Below are 24,644 nucleotides of genomic sequence, written 5' to 3'. Positions count from 1 at the left end.
GGGAAAAATAAAAATGCTAACAATAAATGGTTAGATGAGAGGTGATTGTTATACTTGTTTTCATCTTTATTTTCCATTTTTTTGGTTTTTGTTTTACAATGAAAACATAGCCCTTTTATCATCTGAAAGAAAGTTAAGTTTTAAAAAAGAAAGAAAACGTCAAGTCCTTCAAACCAGCTTAGAGCCACAGTATTAAACATGATTCCATCTCCTCCCAGAGCCTTTGTGCAGGATCTCCCCTTGACCACACTGTTTGTTCCCGCGACAGAAGAAGACGCATGGGAGCCCAAATGAATAAAAATTGCATTTCTTGAAACAGTCTCTGGTTCAGTCTCCCCTTCACCTAAATCACTGTGTATTTGCAAGGTTACAATCTAAGTCTGCCTCATCGCCTGGCAGCAACCTTCACAAGGACAGCAAGGAGAGATGATTTATAAGAAAACCATTCCCTGGATCAGGGAGTGAAAAGTACTGATCCGTTCTAAAAGCTCCTGCTGACAAACTCTGATATTATGAACATTCTGCACTTGGACAAAAGCTCCCACTTTTCTTAATTACATGGTTTGAGCAGGAGCCTGCTTTCACGATCTGCCCAATCACACAACAGCCATTTATTTTCCCAACTGCAGCTGCCAAAATTTCCCTGATCTCTGTTCTGTGCTCCATCTTCAAGGGCATCTTGTGAATGTATGACACCGTCAAGCAGCATTCCATGCCATGCTTTTTAGGTGTCTCTCTCTCTCTCTCTCTCTCTCTCTCTCTCTCTCTCTCTCTCTCTCTCTCATAAGTAGATCCTCCTAATACATATTCATTTAAAAAAAATCTCATGAACAAGAAGTGGAGAGGCAAATAAATAAATAAATAAATAAATAACAAATACTAAGTATCAGAATATTTCTGTTTATTTTGAGGCAAATACTTTATTATGACAATGAACCACTAATATTCTCTGTCCTCTGTGTGATGTTTGCTTTTGTTTTATGGACTTTGCATCTTGTGATTCATTGGGTTCCTTCTTTGCAATATCGCTAGGAAAGGAGTGCCAAATCTACAGCCCTCTGTGTGTAAAGAAAGAGCAAAGGCCCTCACTGCACATAAACTTTATGTCTAAATTTATCTTATTTTTAAATTCTCTTTATTTTCTTTCACCTCAACTTCCTCATTGTTCTATTTTTAAAAATCTCCTACTAAATGTATTTTTATGATTTGCCATATAACAATAGAAACTTTTAGATTAGAACAGAGAATAAATAAATATTTTGGTCTTTACAAACAATCTTTTATCTTTTTCAAAATAGGCTTTTGAAATCTCACTACTTCATAGTAATTGGGCAAGAGTCAAATTGGCATTTTAAAAACTCAGCAATACTTTTAAAATTCAGTAATACTTTTAAAAACACATAATAATGCTTCCAAATTTTTACCTTTATATTAAAATTCAAACTGTGTAATATATAATTCTCAGGCCTTTTCAGGACTAATTTACTATGCCCCTAAGAATAATTTGGATATGATACTTGTATATCCACTAAGATACGGAAAAGAATTTACTTCTTTGAGTAGAGCAACCACGTCCTTTGAAATCACAGATACAAAGTAAATTTTCTTGGCAAACTCTTCTAAGTCGTGATACATTCTTTTTATCCCAGAAATTTACCTTTTAAAAAGTGAAATGCTAACAAATACTCAGAACCAGCTGTTGTCAAATTAGTGCAACCTACAATTTCTTTAATACAGGTATATTTTAAAGCAAATTGTACGTCACAATTTAGTAATGATAATATAGTGCTTCATTTGAACAGCCCCTACCCACAACTGAAGTAAGTTGAGCTCTTAAAAGAAGAAAAGCTGTACAAAGGAACAAAAGCCAAGCTAAGTTCCTTAACATTAATGAGTTCCTTTGATGGGCCAGAAATCATTATGCTAAATGCCAACAATACCAGGAGAGAAAAGGGGTTCCTGCCTGTAAAGAAGTAAATAAATAGTAATTACTATATAGTGTCATAAAATATGGTAATGGAGATATATATAAAAGTGCCTATCAAAGTCCCTGCTCAGAACATGGCAAAGGCTCAATAAATAGAGATCCTGTGATAAAGCTGATTAAAAAGTGCTCTGGGTTACACAGGAAAATGTTTAGGCACACAATTAGCATTAACTCTTTCCAATACTACCAACAATTAGTACATAATAAACAGTGATAGGTGTCTTCATGTACATCACTTAATTCTCCCACAACTTTGCAAAGTAGGTAATTATCACTCCTGCATTTACCGCTGAGGAAACCTAGGCTTGAAGAAGTGAAGTCACTTTACACGTGATGAAGAAATGGATCTTCAGTCACTGTCCACTGTCACTCATCCAGAACTGCAACTTGAACTCAAGTCTGAAACCAAATTCTCTGCCCTTTCCTAAACCTTCAGGTCTGAGGAAAAAGTTCCCATCACCATAAAATGCAACCCAGGAGTTGCAGAGAAAGTAAATGATCTGATTAAAACCATTCTAGGCTGTGTAACTGATATGAGTCAGTAAATACTGATGAGTAAATGGATTATACAGGAAGATCTTAATTCAAAATTCTACATAGCATAATGGAAATAGCATGAGGTTTGAAGTTGATCTGATCTGGGTTTGAAACCAGCTCCAGCCTTGACCTTGGTTTAGCCACTTAAGACTCTCTGAGACGCAGCTTAAATTTACTCATCCAAAAAATTCAAACAGTTCTATCTGCCTTGCACGTTTGATGTGAAGGTTAAAAAAAACAAATTTAAGGCACCTGGCTCAGAGTTCGGCATGGGTAAGTACTCCATACATGTTCATTCCCATTGTCCAAAATGTAGCATTCTGAAAATATGTGTGATTAAACAATGTGTCACAGGTGGCAATGCTGACGAATTTAAGAGCTGGTAAAATTTATCCTTGGACTTTAATTTCTGAAGTAGAAAAGAATACTTAAAAAGAATACTACTCATCACCTATGTCAATAGCTATTTCCTTCATCTTCAAAATGCTTCAAAACATTAACTATTAAATTCTCACAATAATACCAGTAAGGAAAATACAGAGCAAAGGGGGAGGATTAAGTGAGCTTAAAAAATGAATAATGAAAGCACCGTTTTTTAACACAAACACAATTTCTGGTACATAGTAGAGGAAACCCTCTACTGTGAATGGGTTAAAGTTAGACACTTTGAATATATATAATAAGTGCACTCATTAGGATTTCTGATTTCCAAAAAGGAAGCGTCTCTTCTTTTCATGGAAAATTTCAGTAAATCATCACAGTGCATTCTGTCTACTGATAGCAGAAGGCATTTCTGGCTTTCCGCATGGAAGAACAGGAGTTGTTCTTGCTCACCCTCCACCTGGACCCCTCCTTCCTTCCTGGGGACCCCTAGGAGCAGCTCCATTGACCAAAGGCACTTCAAAAGGATTTTCCAGGGCCCCTTCAGAAAGATGTGGTGGGAAGTGCGGTGCTAACACAGCACGTGCTATCTCCCTGGAGAAATGAGATGAACTTTACAAAGCTACTAGAAAGAATTTATTAAACCACATGCTAGACTCAGGAAGTTTTGTAAGCACATTCATACCCAACACCCCATTTAACCTCCGTGAAGACACTGAGAGGTGGGTGGGACTTGGCCCACCTCTCTGTCCCCAGCACTTGCAATTTACAGGTGAGCAAACTAAATGTTAAAGAGTAAACGGAGAGTAGAGTGACTAGCCTCTGTTCACAAGGTGCAGAGCTGGGATTTGAACTGAGGTCTTCCCGTCACTGACTCCAATCTTCCTTCTTGTCCACAACCTTCATAAGCCCTGGAAAGTACACCCTGCAGCCAGCACGACAAACCAGAACACCCGTGGCTCTCTACTGTGCCACACTCGGCACAAACACTCCTGATGGCTGGAAAGCCCTCCTCTTTCACCATCAGAACTAAACTAACATGCCCCCCCTCCAATGCCCCACCTCGGCTCCCACCTCTGTCCCTTGCATACGCTTCCATCACAGACATGTACCACACAGGATCGAGACTCTCTGTCATCCTGTCTCTGTCCCTGGATTGTGAGCTCCTTGAGGACAGGGACTGTGATTCATTTGTAATCCCAGGGGCCAGTGCACAGCTCCAGGTTTTGTTGGTAGAATAAGTGAATGAATGAACGGCTCTCTAGGTGCTCACCTGCTCTCCACAGCTAAATACCTTTCTTGCTCTGTTTCCCACCACTCTGCTCTCATCATAAACCTGTCTCATATCTCTCTTCCACAAAATCAGTTTAGACATCTGAACACTTTCACCTTTTAAAGCTGTATTGCTCTTAATGTTATTGTCTTCTCAACTTCTTTCAAATTGTCCCAAAAGTCTGTATTTTTAAGGCCAGGGGTCTTCCATTTTCTGGGCAAGGACTTCTTTACAGCTTCTGTTTCTTCACTCCCACATTCCTTCCACTTCTGATCTCAGTTTCAGGCCTACACTCATATTTCATTTTCACTTTGGGTCTGAATCTGGCTAAAGTCTGGAGCTTAAGAGCCCCACAGAACATTTCCACCTGTGAGAGTTTCTACAAGTCACACCAGCCCATGCCAAAGTCAATGGGGATTCTGAATATTTTGCTGCAACCACTGTCAGAGCTGGGCATGCTTGACATGCTATTTTTTTTAAACAAATAAGTGAATCAATTATCATGTAATTACTTCTACATCCATTCAATTCAAATCAATTCAAACACCTGTTAAAAATCTATTGCACAGCATAGTGGTTAAGAACACAGGCAGTAGAGCCTGGATGCCTGAGTTCAAATTCCTGTTCAGCTATGTGACCTTGGGCATATTCCTTAAGGATTCTGTGTCTCACTTCCCTCAATGTTGAAAGAGTTCACAGGAATGTGGCAAAGAATAAATGTATCATTATTGTTAGATAACTGAGTTCCATGGCATTGCATTCCTGACCTCTCAGAATTCAGTCTTGGGGAGGAGTAGTAGACAGATCTATAAACAAAGCTCCAAAATGCATTAAGCCAAGTGCCATATTCTGCATACGTCCGGCAGTATGATCCTTCCATATCATATGCCTTCCATGTCTTTGCATGTGTGTTCCCTCTCCCCCACTAAAGTTTCTCCCACCACCATTTAAATAACACTGCCATTTTGTAAAACTCAGTTGAAGCCCCCCTCCCTGATGCACAGTCTCAGGCACCCCCCCCCCCCTCGGTCATGGCATTCACCACTCGGAATTCAGTCATGGTTTACCTGTCTCTCTCCCCGCTGACTGGAAGCTCCTTGAGAGTGGGGCCTGAATTTGGTTGGTGGCTTGCTCCCAGCATGCAGTACACAGACAGAATTCAACCAAAGCCCATTGAATGAATTGGTGATCAGAGGTAGATGTAGGGTGCTACGAGAGCGTAGAGGGAGAGATAACAGGGACATGGGAAGAGATTTCCTTATTCCCGACCTACCAGGCTCTGCACTATGCCAAGAAAACCATAAGAGGAATGTGGTTTTTAAATCCATTTCTTGAACCTTTTCCTCACCCCTCCCGCTCTGTTTATTTGAGGTGAATGCAGGCACCAAGATAAAAACAAACATGAACTAGTGGCTAAGAAGTTCAAAGAATTTCTTGGAGAATCACAGTACCAACGCTCCACTACTCACAAGAGAAGGAAAAAAACATTTAGGGCTCATGCAGTGCTCTGCACAAAAAGTGTGTGGTCAAGTGCTTGCACAATTCATTTTCTGCTTTTAAAAGTGTTTTCTGGAGAGTTTGTTTGTTTTAAATAATTTTAAGTCTAAACATTGCTAATGAAAACAAAGAAACTTTGGGATGAGAAAAAGCTGTATCTCTTTCTTTTTTAAATCTTAACATTTTAATCCATTTTATGGAATAGTATACACAATAGAAAGGGGAGATAAAAATACATAAAGGTTTTTATTTATATTATTTATATTTTAAAACCCATGCTTTCCACTTGCTCACCCTGGAACATCAAATAGGCTTATTTACAATTCCAGTTAGTATAAGAGCCTTTGCCTGAATACTTTGATCTACGAAAACACAAGAAAAAGTAAGTACAAGAAAGTACAGAACTAGAAAGTAGCAGACTCAAGAACTGAACTCAGAATTCCAGACTCCAAAGCCCTTTTACCAAGTGCCTTTTTCACAGAGCCTCAGGCCTCTAAGGGCCTGTAACTCCAGGAAGATGGCACTAACAAAGCTCTGTGACAGAGACTGCATATTCTAGTGTCCACCACACTGATTTGGAGCAAACCAAATTTTATTTTCCTCTGGCATCCACAATCCTTCATGGGATGATATAGCCTTGGTTTTGAGATTATCTGCTCTCCTTTTTGAAGGCTATGCTATGGGAAGTAACTCACATATTTTAGCTGAAATATTCTCTCCCTGTGAGCCCTGCAATAAACGACCAATATCTAAAATGCACACCCTAATGCAAGGATAGTTCAACACATGTAAATCAGTCAATGTGATACATCATGTTAATAGAATGAAAGAAAAGAATTATCTAATCATCTCAATAGATGCAGAAAAAGTGTTTGACAAACTACAACATTTATTCATGGTAAGAATTCTTAATGAATTAGCCATAGAAGGAACATATCTCAACATAATAAAGGACACAGCTAACATCATACTCAATGGTGAAAGGCTGAGAGCTTTTCCTCTAAAATCATGGACAAGACAAAGGTGTCCACTCTTATCATCCCTATTCAACATCATACTGGAATTCCTAGCTAGAGCAATCAGGCAAGAAAAAGAAATAAAACGTATCAGAATTGGAAAGGAAACAGTAAAACTGTCTATTTGCAGACAGCATGATTTTATGTAGAGAAAACTTTAAAGAACCAAAAAACTGTTAGATCTAATGAGTGAATTCAGTAAAGTTGCAGGATACAAAATTAACATACAAAAATACATAGTGTTTCTATGCACTAAGAACAAAATTTCTGAAAAAGAAATAAAGAAATTGATCCCATTTACAGTATCATCAAAAACAACAAAATACTTAGGAATAAATTTAACCAAGGAGGTAATAGAATCTCTACACTGAAAACTATGAGACATTGATGAAATCAAAGAAAATACAAGTAAATGGACAGGTATCCCGTGTTCGTGGATTGAAGTGTTAAACTGTCAATACAACTAAAAGCCATCTAGAGATTCAATGCAATCCCTATCAAGATTCCAATGATATTTTTTTATAGAAGTAGAAAAAACACTCCTAAAATTTATACGGAACCAAAAAAGACCCAGAATAGATAAAGAAATCCTGAGAGAGAAGAACAAAGCAGTAAGTATCACACTTCCTGATTTCAAGCTATAGTAATAAAAACTGTATGGTACTGGCATAAAAACAGAGAGATAGACCAGTGGAACAGAATCCAGACCCCAGAGATAAACCCAAGAATATATGGTCAACTAATATTTGACAAGGGAGCCACGAATACTCAACAGAGAAAAGACACTCTATTAAATAAATGGTGCTGGGATAATTGGATATTCACATGTAAAAGAATGAAACTGAACCTATATCTTATACCACTCACAAAAATTAACTCAAAATAGATTAAAGATTTAAACGTAAGAACTGAAATCATGAAACTCCTAGAAGAAAACATAATAACAAAGCTCTTTGACATGGGTCTTGGTAATAATTTTTTGGACATGACATGACACCTAAAACACAAGCAACAAAATAAAAAATAAAGAGGTAGGACTACATCAAACTAAAAAGCTTCTGCACAGCAAAATAAACCATCAGCAAAGTGAAAAGACAGCTTATAGAATGGGAAAATTATTTGCTGACTATATGCCTGATAAAGGGTTAATATCCAAAACATAACATATTAACTTCCACAACTCAGGTTCAATCTCTCTCTCTCTCTCTCGCTCTCCTCTCTCTCTCTCTCTCTCTCTCTCTCTCACACACACACACAAACAAATAATTAAAAAATGAGCAAAGGACCTGGACAGACATTTCTCCAAAGAAGATATACAAGAGGCCAACAGGTACATGAAGAGATGCTCAGCATCACTAGTCACTAGAGATGTCACTAACTCTCTACATCTCATGCCTGTTAGAATGGTCATCATCAAAAATACAAGAGATAACAAAGGCTGGCATGGATGTGAAGAAAAGGGAACCCTTGTGCACTGGGGGTGGGAATGTAAGTTAGTGTAGCCACTGTGGAAAACAGTATGGAGGATGCTCAAAAAATTAAAAATAAAACTACCATATGATCCAACAATTCCACTTCTGGGAATATATCCAAAGATAACAAAAACACTAACTCAAAAAGTTATCTGTCCCCATGTTCATAGCAGCATTATTTACAATAGGCATGACATGGAAATAACCTAAGTAGACATTGATAGATCAATGGATAAAGAAGATATGGTACATATACACAATGGAATATTATTCAGCTATAAAAAGTGAGGAAATCATACCAGTTGCGACAACCTGGATGAACATTTAAGGTATCATGCTAAATGAAATAAGTCAGACAGAGAAAGACAAATACTGTATGATCTCACTTATATGTAGAATCTAAAAATAAAATCCAAACTCATAGAAAAAGAGACCAGACTTGTGGTTACCAGAAGTAGGTGTAGGGGAAGGGGGAGTAGGAGGAAGGTGGTCAAAATGTACAAACTTCCAGTTACAAGATACGTCAGTACTAGGAAAGTAACATATATACAACCTGCTAACTATCTCTAACACTGCTATTTGATACATAGGAATGTCGTTAAGAGAGTAAATCATAACAGTTCTCATCACAAGGAGAAAAAATTTTTCCTTTATTCTTTTCTTCTTTCTTTTATTTTTATTTTACCTATGTGAGAAGATGGATGGTAGCTGAACCTATTGTGATAATTATTTCACAATATATGTAAATCAAACCATTATTCTGTACACCTTAAACTTATACAGTTATGTATGTCAATCATTTCTCAATAAAACTGGAACAAAAATGCACACCTTAGGGAGACTGAACTATTTTTTAAAATTTGCGTTTTATTAAATGTCTACTATGTGCCCAACCCTAAACCGGGTTCTTACATGTACAAACAGTTAATCCTGTAAACAAGCCTATGAAGTAGGTATCATTAGCCCCATTTTACAGACAATGAAACTGAGGCTCAGACAAGTTTAGTGACTTTACCAAGACCTGACCACAGGTAAGTGGGGAAGGAAAACAAAACATCAATTTCTCTAACTCCAAAGCCTGTGTTCTTAACAACTAAAATACTCTCATGGGAATGAAGAATCCTATGATAATGCCAGTAATTACTGCACTTTTTAGGTCCTCAAAGAGCTACTGGAAGATCCTTCAACATTACTTGACAAAACATCCCAGCGGACACTGTCCTTAGCGGAATGACTGACCAAATCTTCCTTCTGACTTTCTCGAGACATTTATCCCATTCCACAGCCTCAACTCTAAGGAAATAGAATGGAGCCTCGCCCTCATAGACTAGGGACCCCTGGCCTGTTTATGAGTTCTCCATGTTAGGTTTTCCTGAGGCCCACGCACCTCAACCCAATTGTCTAATTTCCTTCTATTCCAGGGCTGATCACCCCACACCCCAAGGGCAGATTGGGCACGCCTGTCACGCCAAGATTCAGAAGCTGGATGTACGCAGCCCAGCCTTTCAGAACAGGGCATTGATTACTCCAGCTCACGAAGTAGAAGCAAGATATTGGCTGAACCATTGGTGGCCTCATCGTATGTTCACAAACAAGTACTCCATAGTTCCACTCTCCAATCCATTATCTCATTGTATTTTTAAAATAGCATTTCATTAAGTGAAATTATAGAATATCACACAATATATAATAGCTACTAAAGTTGACTTATTTACTTATGCTATTGTCTGTCTCCCCGTCTAAAATGAAAACTCCATGAGAGTGGGGACTTAGTCACCGCTGTGTCTACAGCACCTGCAACAGTGCCTGGCATTTATCAGACACTCAACAAATATCTGAAGAATGGGACACAAATTAATATTGTATGATAATAACGATGATCATTAGCACTTCATATGCCGAGCAACATTCTAAGTCCTTAATGTTCACTGGTCCATCGAATCCTCATAAAAACCCTAGTTTACAGATGAAGAAATTGAGACATTGGGAGAGTAAGTGATTTGTCCGAGGTCACAACTGGTAAAGCCAGGATTTGAACCCTGACAATCTTGATCGAAAGTCCCTATAATAACCACTAGGTTAAATGCTCTCTTTAGTCCCTACCTTTTAAGAGGTGAGTAATACACAATGGGAAACAGGATATGGGCTTTGGAATCAAACAGACTAGCCTTGGAATTCCAAGTCTGACATTTCCTAGGCATGTGACCTCGTGCAAGTTATGTAAGCTCCATGGTGCTTTCTCTTCAAAATGGGAGTAAAGATTCCTGCTTCCTAGAGTTGTGAAGTTTAATGAGATAACCTAAGTACAATTCTTTTTGCAAAGCCTGACACGTGCCCTATAAAGGGTCGCTATTATTGTAACTGTGTGGTACAGAGAGCAAATGACAAAAAGGAGACTAGAAGAAAGAATTACTGAAGAATTACAGGTGAGTCATGGTGATCAGGAAAATTTTCACGTAAGTACGTGTAGATATACTCAAGATTTTCAACGCAAAGTTACAGAACTGTGGTTGGTGAGCAACAGGAGTGTCAAAGCCAATCTCCGTGACAAGAGGACTTTGGGTCCAACACCCCTCTTAAGGCTGGAGGTTAGCAGGGCACCTGAGAGGAAACCATTATGGACAACTTCACCGATATCCAACTACATCATTCAGTTAATAATTAATGACTGAGCACTTATTAGGAGCCAGGCACAGATATAAACCCCATCCTGATTGTTGAGGTGAGGGTGAAACATAGACAAATCTACACTTTGCTATGCAGTACGGAAGACCAGTGATGGAAGGAGGCTGGCAGTGCTGACAGAGGAGGCGCTAACACCCAGCGTGAGACGGAAGCTTTCCTGGACGAGATGGGCTGCTTCTTGTCTCATGGTGAAGAAAAGCGGAAGGATGTTTTGAGACCAACAGATCTCTGTGAGCATAGGTACAAAACAGTATGGTGCAGTTCCCCAGTGGAAGATAAACGGAAGTCAGAAAGCTGCAGGTGGGAGGCCAGAAAGGAGGGCAGAAGCCAGGCCACAGAGGGTCTCCTGGGCCTGGTGAAGGTGGCTGGGTTTGGTCCTGAGCCATACATCAATTAAACAGCCATCTCTGAAATGGCATCTCAACTGTGTGCCTGTAGCAAATACACCGGTTCCCATGAAATACAAACAAAACAGCACTGAGAGAAAGAATACATTCGTTTTTTAGGCTAACGGCTGGATTTTCTTTGGGGCTCTATTTCTTCCTGAATAGATCATGGACATTTTTAGCACTAGTGTAGTTTATCACCACCTCATGATATTGTTACCCTTTTGTACTCTAAAGTCGTTTTAAACTCAACTCTGTTCAGCAAATGTTATTCTCCCTTCCCCAGCACAGTACCCTGAACAACTTGGTAAATATTTGCTGAATTGGGCTGGATTCATTGAGCAACCACTAAGTAAGGTAGTAACACTGTGCCAACAGCAAAGGCTGGGGCCCAGGGGTAAGAGGAGATAAAAAGATGAGTATCACAGCACCTTCACTTCAATAAACTTGAACTTCTAATGATACAAATGAGACACGCATGACAATCATATACATACCCCAGGGTAGACAGCAGAGTTTTGCATTTGTTCAGTAGTGGCCTCTGCAGGGGTTGGGAATCTGAATCCCACTCTCACACCAGACATTCAACTCCTTAACGGCAGGGGCCTATGTCTCCTTTACTACTAAATCGTCAGAGACCACTAAATACTAAGGGCTCAGTAAGTGTTCATCAAATGGATCTATTTAATCCTCACACCAATACTGGAAGGTATAAATCATTTTACAAATGTGGAAATTGAGGCTCAGAGAGCACATGACTTGTTTGCAGTTATAAGGTTAGTAAGTGGTACAGTAAAAATAACAATAATAATGACAGCAATAATAAGTATTACTTTTTAATCTAAGCAAGCCTACCCTCCATTTATCATTCTCAAAATGTCTCTGCCACAGGATTTTCTTCTCATACCAAGATGGAAATGGTCTCTCACCCTGAATGAAACGTGAAGTTGACAATTTGAGTTCTTGAGCTCTGGTTGGCTTTTCCCTGCTGCCAGTTTTAGTTTTTCCAAAGACATTGAATAGCTTTAGGATGGACGGATCCGCAGCATTGCAGGTAAAGACATTCTTTAGCACAAAGGTTCCCTGATACTCTCCCACTTCTTCCCCAATCCCCAGGTGGGAATTAACCCACTTTCAATTTAATTCAATAAATCTTTATTGAATACCTACTATGTGTCAGGCACTCTCCTCAGTACTTCCAAAATGAAATACACAGCAGGAAAGTCTTTGCACCTGTCCCCTTGCGATTAAATCATATCTTACCCACTTTCATGAATAGTAAAACCTAAAGGGCAACTAGTAAACTATTTAGGGCAGAGACCAACTGAACCACTTATTTTTGTTAAGGAGTACAATGCTAACACATAGCAGGCATTTTAATATATTTTCATGGAACTGAATAAATCTTTTAAAATTTGCTCTGGATTTAGACAGAACTGAGTTCAAATTAAACCTTGGCCCAGTCAGTTACTGGCTGTGTAACCTAGATTTACCTTTAAAAACTTCAATTAGATCATCCACAAAATAGGAAAATTAAGATTGTTCTAAGCATTAAAAAGGATGGTGTATATAAGTCACAGTGCCTGACTCATAGTTAGAGGTCAAGAAATAAAAGCTAATTTCGTCATTTCTAGTCTCCCTTTTAGGTCACCTCCACTACTTATTGTTGTCATTATTATTATTATTATTTTGTAGGTTCAACTAGGTAGCAGGACCAAGAAATGAGGTTTGCTAGTTAATAAATATTTTGGTTAAGAGGGAGCCCCAACATATACTTCACAGATAACAACTTTCAAAGATTTAGGATACAATGTTCCACATTAAATCTAAAATAACCAGAACTCATCCTTTCTTTAATAATTTGGAAGACACTAGAGAGCTTGCATTGCACAGCTCTGAAGAAAGTTGACTTTTTCTTCCATTTGGATAACACAGAGTTCACTATTATCTACAGTAGTGTTTTCAAACTTTACTGACCATGATCCAACAAAGCAAAAGAAAAAAAAGAGTAGGAAACATATTGAACACAGCAACTTCATTCACAAATTTGAACATAAGTAACTGAAACAAAAGTTTCATGATATAATACTCACCCTTACCAAGTACCAGCCACGAATACTTTCTTTCTATTTCAGTCCATTCTAGCATTCTGTTGTTTTAATTTTTTCAAATTCTGATCAAGACCCAGTAAAATAATTGTAAGTAAGACTAAAACCTAGTAATTTACTAATATTGTTACTGCCCTGTTAGAATGTACCAAGGATGTGGTTTAACTGATCCTCCCATCAAGTAACGAAGTTGTATTCATTCTATTTTATCTATTAAGAAACCGAAACTAAGCAAGGTTAGGTGACTTGAACTAAATAGACCCCCACAAGTTGATGACAGACCCAAGACTCACAAGTATTCTAACTGTACTTCAGGATCTTAAAAAAAATTACGACAATTCAATAAACATTTATTAAGTACCTACTATGTGCCCAGTATTGAAATAAGAGAACATTTGACTTGATGTGTGCCCTCCGGGGCTCACAGACTTCCGGGGAAAACAAGGATGCCTTGGGACATGCACTTGGAAGTCTAAATGGGTACTTTTCTATTCTGGAGGAAGTAAGCTTATTCCCAAAACCCCACGGTCCTCTCTCTGGTCACACATTATCCCCCAAAATAAGCACGGGTACCTGTTGGTGAGAGAATGCACCAGACTCCTCTCATGGCACATTTCTTTACAATCTCAAAGAAAGTCAAGTTTTCCTCCTGATGCTTTCCAACACTGTAACCCTAAGAGCAATCCTCCATGTGACGTCACCGATGAGCGTCATCATCACAACATCACACTCTGATCAGAAGAATGCTTTAATGTCGGTGCGCTGAACATAACCAATATGTAATTTAGAAGCATCTTTAGGGTGACTTCAACTTTTGAGAAATCATGATTTAACAAAGACAGGTCTTGACCCTGGCAAAACACTCAGGAAACTACAGTCTTCTGATCTAAGACATTCCACATAGCTATCAATTCAAATAAAATCAAAACAATGTCAATACACGCTACGCTTCCTAAACCATAACTTTGCCTGTCTCTCTAGTTTTATCTTTACATATCCTAAGCTGCATTTACAACAGACTATCATTCCTTAAGCAAGTTCTTATTTCCGTGCCTTTACTCATACTCTTCCCTCCTCATGGAATGCCCCTTTATTCTCATTTTTCTGCATACCCATCGTTCCTGGCTCCATTCAAATAGCATTTCTTCCATGAAGCTTTGTTTCCTTCCCCCAACAAGAATGAATGTCTCCCTCTGCTGTACACTGTACCTCCTCTGCCAAGACACATTTTGCGTTCTGCCTGTCATTGTCTTTACCTACTCTATTAGAATATATTTTAAATACTGCCACATTCCAGGATGCACCTACAGTATAGTTTATATGCAATAGACATGCAGATGTATTTGCTGATACCACATTGAAAACCTTGATCTAGAAAAGGAATTGCTTTTGTTCCCCTAGAAAAGTAAACCTTGGCCAAACTGGATGTATTCCCAAACACTCTGGAGCTAGGGCTTCTGATACTGCTAAACTCGTAACCGAAAGCAGGTGGCTGAGCTTTATTTTCTATAAAAAGGAATTAACAGTACCTGCCCTAACTACGTTAAAGAGACCAAACTGGGCAAAATTATACAATGTTAAGTGAGTACGAGAAATAATCTCCATGGTCATTGTTCCATTACAAGCAGAATTGTGCAGGAAACAGCTGAAGTTCTAAAAATACCACCTTGTTCCTCTGTTCTTTGAAAATTCACACAACCTGATAGTTTAGGAAAAGCACAGTTAAGACTATACCAACTGCAAGCCCATGTCTCCAAAATTCACTAACTAGAGACCCGTTTGAGAGTTTTTACTAAAACTCTTTTAAGCTAAAAGGCTTTCCCCCTTCTTGCAGATAACCTTAAGCCAGAGGTATAACGTAGGAAGGAACTGAGATTCAAGTAGTCTCTTAAATATGGATGAATTTTTAATTTTTTAATAATACAAACACTTATCTAACAAGAAGATACTACGACTATCCACCTGCCCACTCCTGCCCATTTCACCTGCTCAAATCCCTCACCCAATCATCTCTTTTTGGTTCTTTGTTAATAAGTGTGAAATTTTTCTAGGCTAGACTATGTAGAAACGTCTTCTCTGCTGCCTTTTCTCCAAATTCAAGCCCTTTTCTTCCTCAGATATATTTCTGCCCATAAAAAACACACTGTGAAAATCAACCACAATTTGTTCAGAGAGCCTGTGCACAACACACAGGCTTCTTACAATATCCTTAGAACTTTGGTGAAGCCTTGAAATAGATACACATGGAAAGAGAAAAGTTCTAGTGTCTGTTTCGCAGGAAAAATGTTTGTTATAAAAGCATGGGGCCTGCAAAATGGCACTTGGGGTATCAGATCAATTTAGAGCCCCTTCACTTAATTTTAAGGCTAAAATTAAAGGAAAGAAAATGACTCCCCTTTACATCCTTTCCATGATCATATGAAGTGAAATTCAAAATCCATGACATTAAAACAGTGTTTCTTATTCTATTATTTCTTCACCCTCACTGGTGACAACAGGTCCCAATTTAAAACAATTGGGGAGCTTATTTAATGTACCCATTTATTCACCCCTTTCAGAGCCTTGGGGAAAAGGTACAAAGTGAGGCTTGGCCTGACCCCAGTCCTGACATCAGCACTACCCCTTCCCAAGTGTGTGTGATCAACAGCTGCATCGAAGTCTTCGCGGTGACCTGCCTCCTTTCTCTTTTATTCCTTCAGATAGGGTAAGGCACACATCTCCCACACCTTTTCAGTCAATTCGATCATTTTAGACCTGTTTGCACTGCCAAAGCCATCTATCATGCTGCCTGCCTCACCAAGCAGGAGAAGGAAAACTGATGGCAAGTTAGAAAAATCCCAGTTAGCCACTTTTTGACTCAACCTCTTTACCACTCCTAGAGAAACAGAACTTTAAAATTCAGCCTACCTGGGAACCAAGACGGAAAGAGAAAAAAAAAGTTGATGTGGTGAAGAGGAAAAAAATAGCTCCAAAGTAAGTTGGTTTCTGGGCCAAAGTAAAATAACTCACAGACATTTATCTATCTATCTATCTATCTATCTATCTATCTATCTATCTATCTATCTATCTATCTATCTATCTAGAGATATAGATACATAGTGTTTACATGGTGGAAAGTTTATGAACTTAATTGTCTGACCTCGTGGTGTGTGTGTGTATGTTTTGTGTGCAGCAAAAGATGAGACCATATCAATTCACCTTAACCCCTTTTTATTTTCTTTCTGGTTGACTTCTGAATTTCCTAACAAACTCTTTCATGAAACTGAAAAAAACAGCACTGACTAAAATTAATTTTATGTCCACCATTTTTCTCTTTTAATGACCAAATCCCAAGCTAATTGTAATTCTGAAGGAGATCATGGACGTACCTTATAAAACCCTAGGAAAATGCAGAAAACTCAGTCACAAAATTCCAGAGAACTGTTGAAAAGGCACTGTGTGTCTCTCTCACACACACACACACACACACACACACACACACACACACCCCCCGCTGCATGAGTTCTGGGGAGACAAAGGAGACTCTGGGGGAGCATGCAGTGTCACTTCTCCCCAGGACATCCGGCATGGGCAGAAAGACAGACTGAAAGAGACCTACTTTCCTCTAAGCACCTTTAATTTGCAGGTCGGGTGTATGACTGCTGCCTTCTGATACTGTTCCTCATCTGGTCCTCACAGAGACCGTGTGAGTCGGGCATTATCATCCTCATCTTAAAGATAAGAAAACTGAGGCCCAGAAAGCTGAAGGACCTCATCCAAGATCACCTAATGACTACTTGGAAAAGTCAGGATTCGAACCCAAGTCCACCTGACTTCAAAGTCCTTTGCACCTCCTGGCTTCTTAAGACAAAGAGCAGTCTTTCCGGAGGGTGGCCTGTACGCACACACTACGAAGGTTCTCCGAGGCCGGCAGCAGACTCGGGGCTCGGTAGCCTCTTCGCTGGCTCTGCCAACAAAGACAAAGGAATTGTGGTATCTAGTAGAAACAAATCTAATTTTTCTACACGTGTACAAGTCGATGTGATATGTTCTTAGCCCCATCTGCACACAGGCCCTCTGGGTCCTAATCACAATAACCAGGTTGTTTTCAGGATTAGAACCTTTTCCATTACAGAGGCGATTAAAATATAATCAAGCTAGAAAGTTATCCTCCCCCAAAGCCACCTAAAACAGAGAAACTCCAAAATAAAACCAATTTACATATTTTAGTCCAAATTAAAAAGTAAAAGCTAAGGATTCCCTTTTAATATCCTGAATAATAAATGCACATTTATGTAAAGCTTCCTTTGGGGAACGGTTACTATGAGGACAATTTTCCCAATATTATTCATAAATATCACTTTTGTTTTGGTGTTACAGTAAGAATCTGGGTACTGTCTGTACCCAGTGCATCAACAGAGATAATTAATATTGAAGACATGTACAATATCCAGAATTTTCGATGTGTAGTTGGCTACATTACAAAAAATAACATAAGAAAGGATGAGTCAAATCTAGTCAAAATCACAAATTGCAGGGACTTAGTCCTTTACTCAATTTTAAGCGAGCACTTTCCTAATGAAAGTTTCATTAGTAAAGATCACAAGTTCTGAGGCTTTCCACTACAGCCTTTTAAATAGCACTTAGAGCTAAAGTTTATCATTAAAGCTGTATTTACTACTACTATATGTTCAAAGGGGTCACTAGAAAAAAAAATGTTCAACTCAGCCTGCTATTTTTCATGTACAGATTAGAAAGCAAAACTCTAAAGGGTTTAGACTGGCAGTTTAGGAAAACGCAGACTGCTTGAGAAGCCATTATTGGTTACATCCCAGGGCACACAGGGGGTCATGGTTGTCTATCTATGATTCCCTGTACACCCTGAGACACACACACACACACACACACACACACACACACACACACAGAATGCAGTATCTAAGTGTGCATGACAAAGTAACTATGATTTCTGCTCCACTAACAAACTTAGAGTTTGTACAGGGGTATGCCAAGAGGGTCACTATTTTCTCAGGTCTTCCTGGGAGGCTGACCCAGGAAAAGGTATTCAGAAAATAATCTCTGTCAGAAGCAAGGTCTTGCTATTTCTGTGAAATTAACAGGTTCTAGCCAAACTCCACAACCAACTGACGGAAAGACGAGTTCCCTCCAACTGTCCAAACTTTACTTTTTCTTGAGAACGAATGTCTTGATACATGGAACTATTATAAACAAAAATGTCTAGAAGATCTTTTACCTCTATCTTTTGGAGCCATGCCTTGGCTTTTACAAATACGAAAGGAAAAACAGTTATGTATTAAATGCTCCAACAGATCTTTTCTTATAATTTGACGCAAACCTCTTTGTGTAACGTCCAACCATAAAATCACTGACCCCAACTTTATCCCCAATCACAGGGACTTAGTCTCTAATTATGTCTTTTGATCAGTGTCAAAAGAAAAAGAAATGGTAACCTCGAATTCCACATTCCAAAAAAACCCATATAATAAATCCTCAACAAACACATCTTCATCTAACAAAAGTGATAGCTTGCCTCTATTATGAACACAGTTGTCAAAACAACTTCAAGGGCTAGTTGTTACAGGAGAGTAGACAAACAGAAGGTAACTGATTCATAGAACGATCAAGAGCGAATTCAATGCCACAAAATGCAACGAGAGAGAAAATCTCCAAACTGTGGTGTGTTTTTCAGAATTCAACATCTGGGCTGGAATTGTTTCTCTGCTTCCCCATATCCTGAAAAAAGAACTAAACTTCTTATTGAAAAAGTGTTTACAAATTGCATTTTTAAAGCTTTAAAATGAATAGTTTAAAAATTAAACTCAAGTTTAAATGCCATTTTAAAACAAAGAATCCAAGGGAAGTTATTTTCAATGAAAGACCTATGACTTGTAATTCTTTTCCATTTAAAAAAAAATCACATATGCTAGTTTCCCATTTCACTTTTATGGTTAAACATAAGGCTTCCCCCAAACAACAACAACAAAAAACAAAAAACGCAAGCACAACAATTACACTGACCTTATTTCTTCAACATTGGCACTGCTTCTTCAACCAAAATTTATTTAAGGATTCCATTATGGCATTCAGCATTTCTTGATCTTTGTCGAGGTGGGATCCGTATTAAGGGGGAAAATATCTCTGGAGTTAGATATAATAAGGACCTGAATAATGATCTTCCCCAAAGCAAAAAATAGTCAATTCTAAAATGATCCGGTAAAAGGCAAAATCTCGGGGGTGGAGGGAGGGCAAGGGAAGAAGCGAAAGAGAGAGACAGTGAAATAGAGAGAAAGCCGCCTGCCTGTTAGGAGCACTGACACTGCATGAGTTATTTCTGAATGAGTGAATGTACAGGGAACAGCATAAATATCACCATTAAGCAGAGTGGATGTGAACATCCAAAGCAAGCTAGTTGGCTGACTGTTTTCTTATTTTGTGTTCTTTTGTAACAATTCCATTTCCAAAGTGCTTGATTTGTAACACTGATGCTCCAAAGCTATTGTGAGCACACTGCCTGAATACTTAATGAGGTAAACAACAAACAAAATGGCTCATCTTTGGTGCCCCCAGCTAGCATCCCAAACTGGATATAATTAAAGGTGTGAACAAGCAAGCAAGGAAGTAATGAACCTGCAAAGTCAAGGTTCTGAGAAATTATCAGGCATCCCGCACTGCACCAGTTCAAATTTATCACTCATTATCTCTTATACCGGCAAGGTACAGATACACATGTTGGTACCCTTCTCCACTCTTGTCCCCCAGCCTTTTTTCCCCTTTCCATTTCTAGATGGCTAATTCATGACAATTACTGCTTGTGATAACTCCCGCCCACAGATCACCTTTCTTTTTACCCTTAAAAAACTGCTGACCTATAAAAGCCCTCGACCCTTAAAATACGCTGAGATTTAAAAATACAAGGATGTTCCTAAAATACACACACACACACACACACACACACACACACACACTCACACATTCACACAAAGCATGAGATGCTAACATAGCTACCCTATGTCCACCTTGTTTTTACCAATGGTTAAAGATTAGGTTCAAATAGCCCTAGAGCAAAAAACAATTCTCCTTAATATACGCATACATTTTAATTTGAATCCAACCTCTTGATTGAAAGGGCAGCTTCTAGCTCACAAATATAATTATGGATTTGCACATTTATAGTTCTCAAGTGGTAACTAAAGAAAGGTGTTTGGTTACTAATGGAAGTCTGCAGGGCCTGGATATATCTTTTTGATGTAGTTTTGCATTTTTCTAATAAGAGAACTCAGGGGTTGTGAGGAGAAGTCACATTTTATGGCAAGCCAATCCAGTTAGGTTTTCTTTCCATTTTTAGATACACATATACTTGCAAGTATGTATATACACATTTGGTAATACCAAATAAGGAAAGCCTAAGACAGGTGCAGGATTCTAGAAACACACATGCTTACTTTGGTACACACGTACAGTCTTCCTCTCTTACATACACATATTCTCCACATACCCCTCAAATGGATGGGAGACTGGACAGCGGGCAATAAACGGTTGTCCCCTTTCAAAAGGGAATCGGCCAATTCTGTTCGACATGGCCCATTGACTGGAAAATAGTAAGATAAAAGCTTGAGAATGTTTATGTCCCTTCATACCCCCCAAAATTCCCAATGACATTGGGAAAAAATACTGCATTGCAGCATTTGCCAGCGCACACTCATATGTCTAGCATCCGCTGGCCAGCTCACCAACAAATGTACATACTAAGTGTCCAGGCATATAAATTAAATGCTTGGTGGCCACAGATCATTGGAACTGATGAAGAAATTTGTCAAGGCCAAAGTACTTCTGTCCACGCACAATGACCACTATCAAGACCGCCATTTCTTACTCGCGGTACATACAGATAATTTGTTTCTTTTATTTTTTAATTAAAATAAGGCATTAAGACGCCAAGGGCTAATTGAAGCAGCATATCTCCTGATGGAAGAAATAGCATTTGGTCTACACATAGGAAGAGAATCCACCCACAATAAGGAAATAAGTGCAAAGGGAAGAAATCAAAGAAAAGGACTTGCTCTGAGGAAACCCTTTCATTGTTCATGGTAACTCTTATTTGGGAAAAACACCTTGATTCACCCACAAATTCTTTTAGAGCTATTGGACACACACACACACACACACACACACACAGAAAGCAACATTCACGCAATGATTTCTAGATTTGAAATTGCAAACAGATTATGGCCAATAGAAATGCTAAGTTTAAAATATCTTAAGTCAAACATGTCCCAAGCCCTATTTTAAGACTGAGTTTAGAACTAAAATGCAAACGCGTATCTCATTTTCTTTCACTTTCTTAAAAAAAACAAAAATTCTATTGTTATTACCTCATAACAATCCGGGTTTCCACTCATAACAAAATCCTTAAATAATCAAAGGACGCAGGAAAGGTTATAGGGAGAGAAAAAAGTTTTAAGGCTTTGGAAAACTATCAGACAGAAGCCAGCTCATCTATATTTGGTCAGAAGGATGACTTGAATGAATGGCAGTTAAGAATGAATGGACTGAGATCATAAATGAATGATTAAGTTGCTTGTTAGGTGTTTTTTATTATTAAAATTGTCTTGGAAATCAATAATTCTCAAAGGAATTTTTCAGCTATTTCCGCACTTCTGTTCACTTGACTTTCAAAATTTAAATATTAAATGAATTAGCCATCATATTACAATGAGATATATGGACATCCTGATCATTAAAACTGCGACAAACGAGGTGTGTTTTACAGAAATATTTCCGATCAGATTTTCCTTTCTTATTAAATGCACACTCAGCTTTGTGTTCCCATACAGGCACACCTCCACATGCAGGTTGTAGGCATTAATATTTTTAAGACAAAGAAGCGAGAAAGGTCAGCAGTAGAAGCACGTGTTTTTTTTTTACAACCCACGCTAAGCTGCCAGTTCCTATAGAAATTCTTCTCCCCTAACTAAAAAATGCTGGAAATTCTCAGAAAAAAAAACAATCTATATTAGATAATATAGATAGATAGATAATAAAAAGCTATTCTATTTTTAATAGCGATATATGCATTTACACACTCAAGATATGAGAGCAAGATTCAAGTGTATGACAAAAAATATCACTTTATTTATTTTCACTTCAAGAGTCAAAACAAATTATTTAAACTCCTCCCCCCTCCCCCCCCCCCCCCGAAGAAGACAAAACAAAAAGCATCTTCAAGAAAAAGAAGAATTGGGGGGGTGGCAGTGGTGGTGTGGAGATTTGCAAAGGAGAGAGTAAAAATTAAGAGTACTTTCAATAAAGCCAATTATATCTCCTAACCTTTTAACATATTTTAGTATTTTTTAATCTCTCATTTTTGGGTTGAGAATTAGCTGCCTCATCATGTATCAAATTTGTCTCTTAGGAAGAAACCGTAACAGATCATCTTTGGGTTGTTTTTACGGTTCCCTCCTATTCATCTAAATACTATACCTTTCAGTTCTTCTGGTACCCACCATCACGAGAAAAAGAGACTACTAGTAAAGCAGACTTAGAGAAAAAGCGAGAAATGTCTGTCACCCAGTGCATGCATGGGTTCCAGACGCTTAGAGATACTGAAAAAACAAAAAACAAAATCAGCTTTTCACTCAGTTTATTCCAAGACTAGAACAAGGACCAAACACCAAATGCAAGGCAGTGGTTTGCAAGGGTGCAGCCTCATGGATCCTGTGGCTAGAGATTCAGAGAGGGAGGCAAAGCCAAAGGCTAGAATACAGTTTTTCATTTATTATTTTTAAAAGTAGTTTCTACTCAGAATATAAAACAAGAGATACAATGAAGTCCCTGGAACGGTAGTACTATCAACATCTGATTTAGTCAAAATACCAATTATCACCTACCATAAAATCATTGCTTAGGGTAAATCTATTCTACCTATATTTCTCTTATGGATGGATATTTGCTGGAAATTTCTAAGAAATCATTTGCAGAACCTATCAGCTGTGGGAGTTCACTATTATGCTTCCGTCAACTTCATTCAATATAATTTACATTTTTTTCAAATGGCCTCGTAGGATTCCTTGCTATTTTTCACACGTACAATTTCACAGCAGGGAAAAAAGGAAGGGGGGGGAGGGAGGGTGGGGGATATTCTCTCTCTGTTTTATAAACCAAAAAATAAAAAAAAATAAAAAAAGAATAAGAAAAAAAAGAGGGGAGACAGAGCAGATGCTTAAAAATAGATTTCTAAAAATCACTGTAAAGCAGAGTTAGAAATGTAATTAACACCTATTTATAAAGAATAATTAAAGTTGGGCTGACCACAAAGAACAGCAAAGATAATCAAGGTCTTGTCCCCCCCCACCCCTCCTTTTTTTACACTGTTTGCAGTGTGTTCTCATGATAGCCACCTGCTCCCTACTCGGCTTTTCCTCTGTTCGTTTCCCCGGCAACCTTTCATTGGGTTTTCCTCCCAGCTATCGCTTTCAGTTGGGCTGCTCGGTCTAATCTTATTTGTTTTACACCCATCAAAACAAGCAGCCAGACAAAGGCAATCCTCTAAGAATGGGAAAAAGACCACAGCTTTGTTATAACATCTATGCAGAGCGAAAAGTCCTCCCCAGCCTTTTCTAGTGAAAAATAAGTGAGATGGATATGAATTTACAGCCTCCCCCCATACCCAGCTTTGAAAGCCTGTGAAAGCTATTGCTGGTGAAAATTAAAAGTCAGAGTGGGCACTCGTGGCATCTGATCTTGCCATTTTGTGCCATAGCTTCAGGGTCAACATCAGGCGACAGGAGCGGCACTCAAGGAGTTTCCCTGCTTCTTCTTCTTCTTTTTTTTTTTCAGAAAAAGATGCTAAAAATAGATTTACTACTTTGGCAGAAAGGTTTTCCACTTCCCCTTCTACATCCCAAACTCCTGTTTCCCAATTGCATCTGCTGGTAGTGAACCTCACCTCCTCCACCCCTCATTCCCAGCCTTCCCCATCACTCCTACCTAGGAAGAGACTGAAAAAGAAATGTGCCTTTAACTTTAACAGTCGTGTAATTCCGTTGAAAGCTCACAGAGGCGGTGGACCCGCCAGCCAACAGCGACGGTGACATTGTGATTGTCAAAAAAGACACCAACCTTGCTTGGCTAAAATATATGTTCCATGGAAGAGGCAGTGTGTGTGCCTGTGTGCATGCAGGGTCATTACCCTGGGAGACGGATTCTAGTTTTCGGAAGAGAAATACTAATAAACACACACGCACACACACACAAACGATCTGCACAGTGGTTTACGATGCACAGTCCACCATCCTTACACACA

The 24,644-nt window shown here is 38.6% G+C and overlaps 1 protein-coding gene across 10 annotated transcripts in view; it reads right to left on the bottom strand.

Moving 5' to 3' along the window:
* Positions 1-24,644, bottom strand: part of ELAVL4 (ELAV like RNA binding protein 4) — a 147,624-nt gene that overhangs the window by 63,162 nt on the left and 59,818 nt on the right. Inside the window, exon 1 of one of the 10 annotated variants that reach the window (XM_019710575.3) lies at positions 19,361-19,677. The exons of the other annotated variants lie outside the window; for them this stretch is intronic. The gene's annotated coding sequence lies outside the window, so the exon portion shown is untranslated. Of the gene's footprint in view, positions 1-19,360; positions 19,678-24,644 lie in introns of those variants that run through there. 10 annotated transcript variants of the gene reach the window in all.

The sequence above is a fragment of the Rhinolophus sinicus genome, chromosome 14, assembly GCF_057876585.1.
Source record: "Rhinolophus sinicus isolate RSI-liver-muscle chromosome 14, RSI-T2T, whole genome shotgun sequence".
In the NCBI taxonomy this organism is placed as follows: Eukaryota; Metazoa; Chordata; class Mammalia; order Chiroptera; family Rhinolophidae; genus Rhinolophus; species Rhinolophus sinicus.
This window is presented reverse-complemented; position numbering and strand designations above follow the sequence as displayed.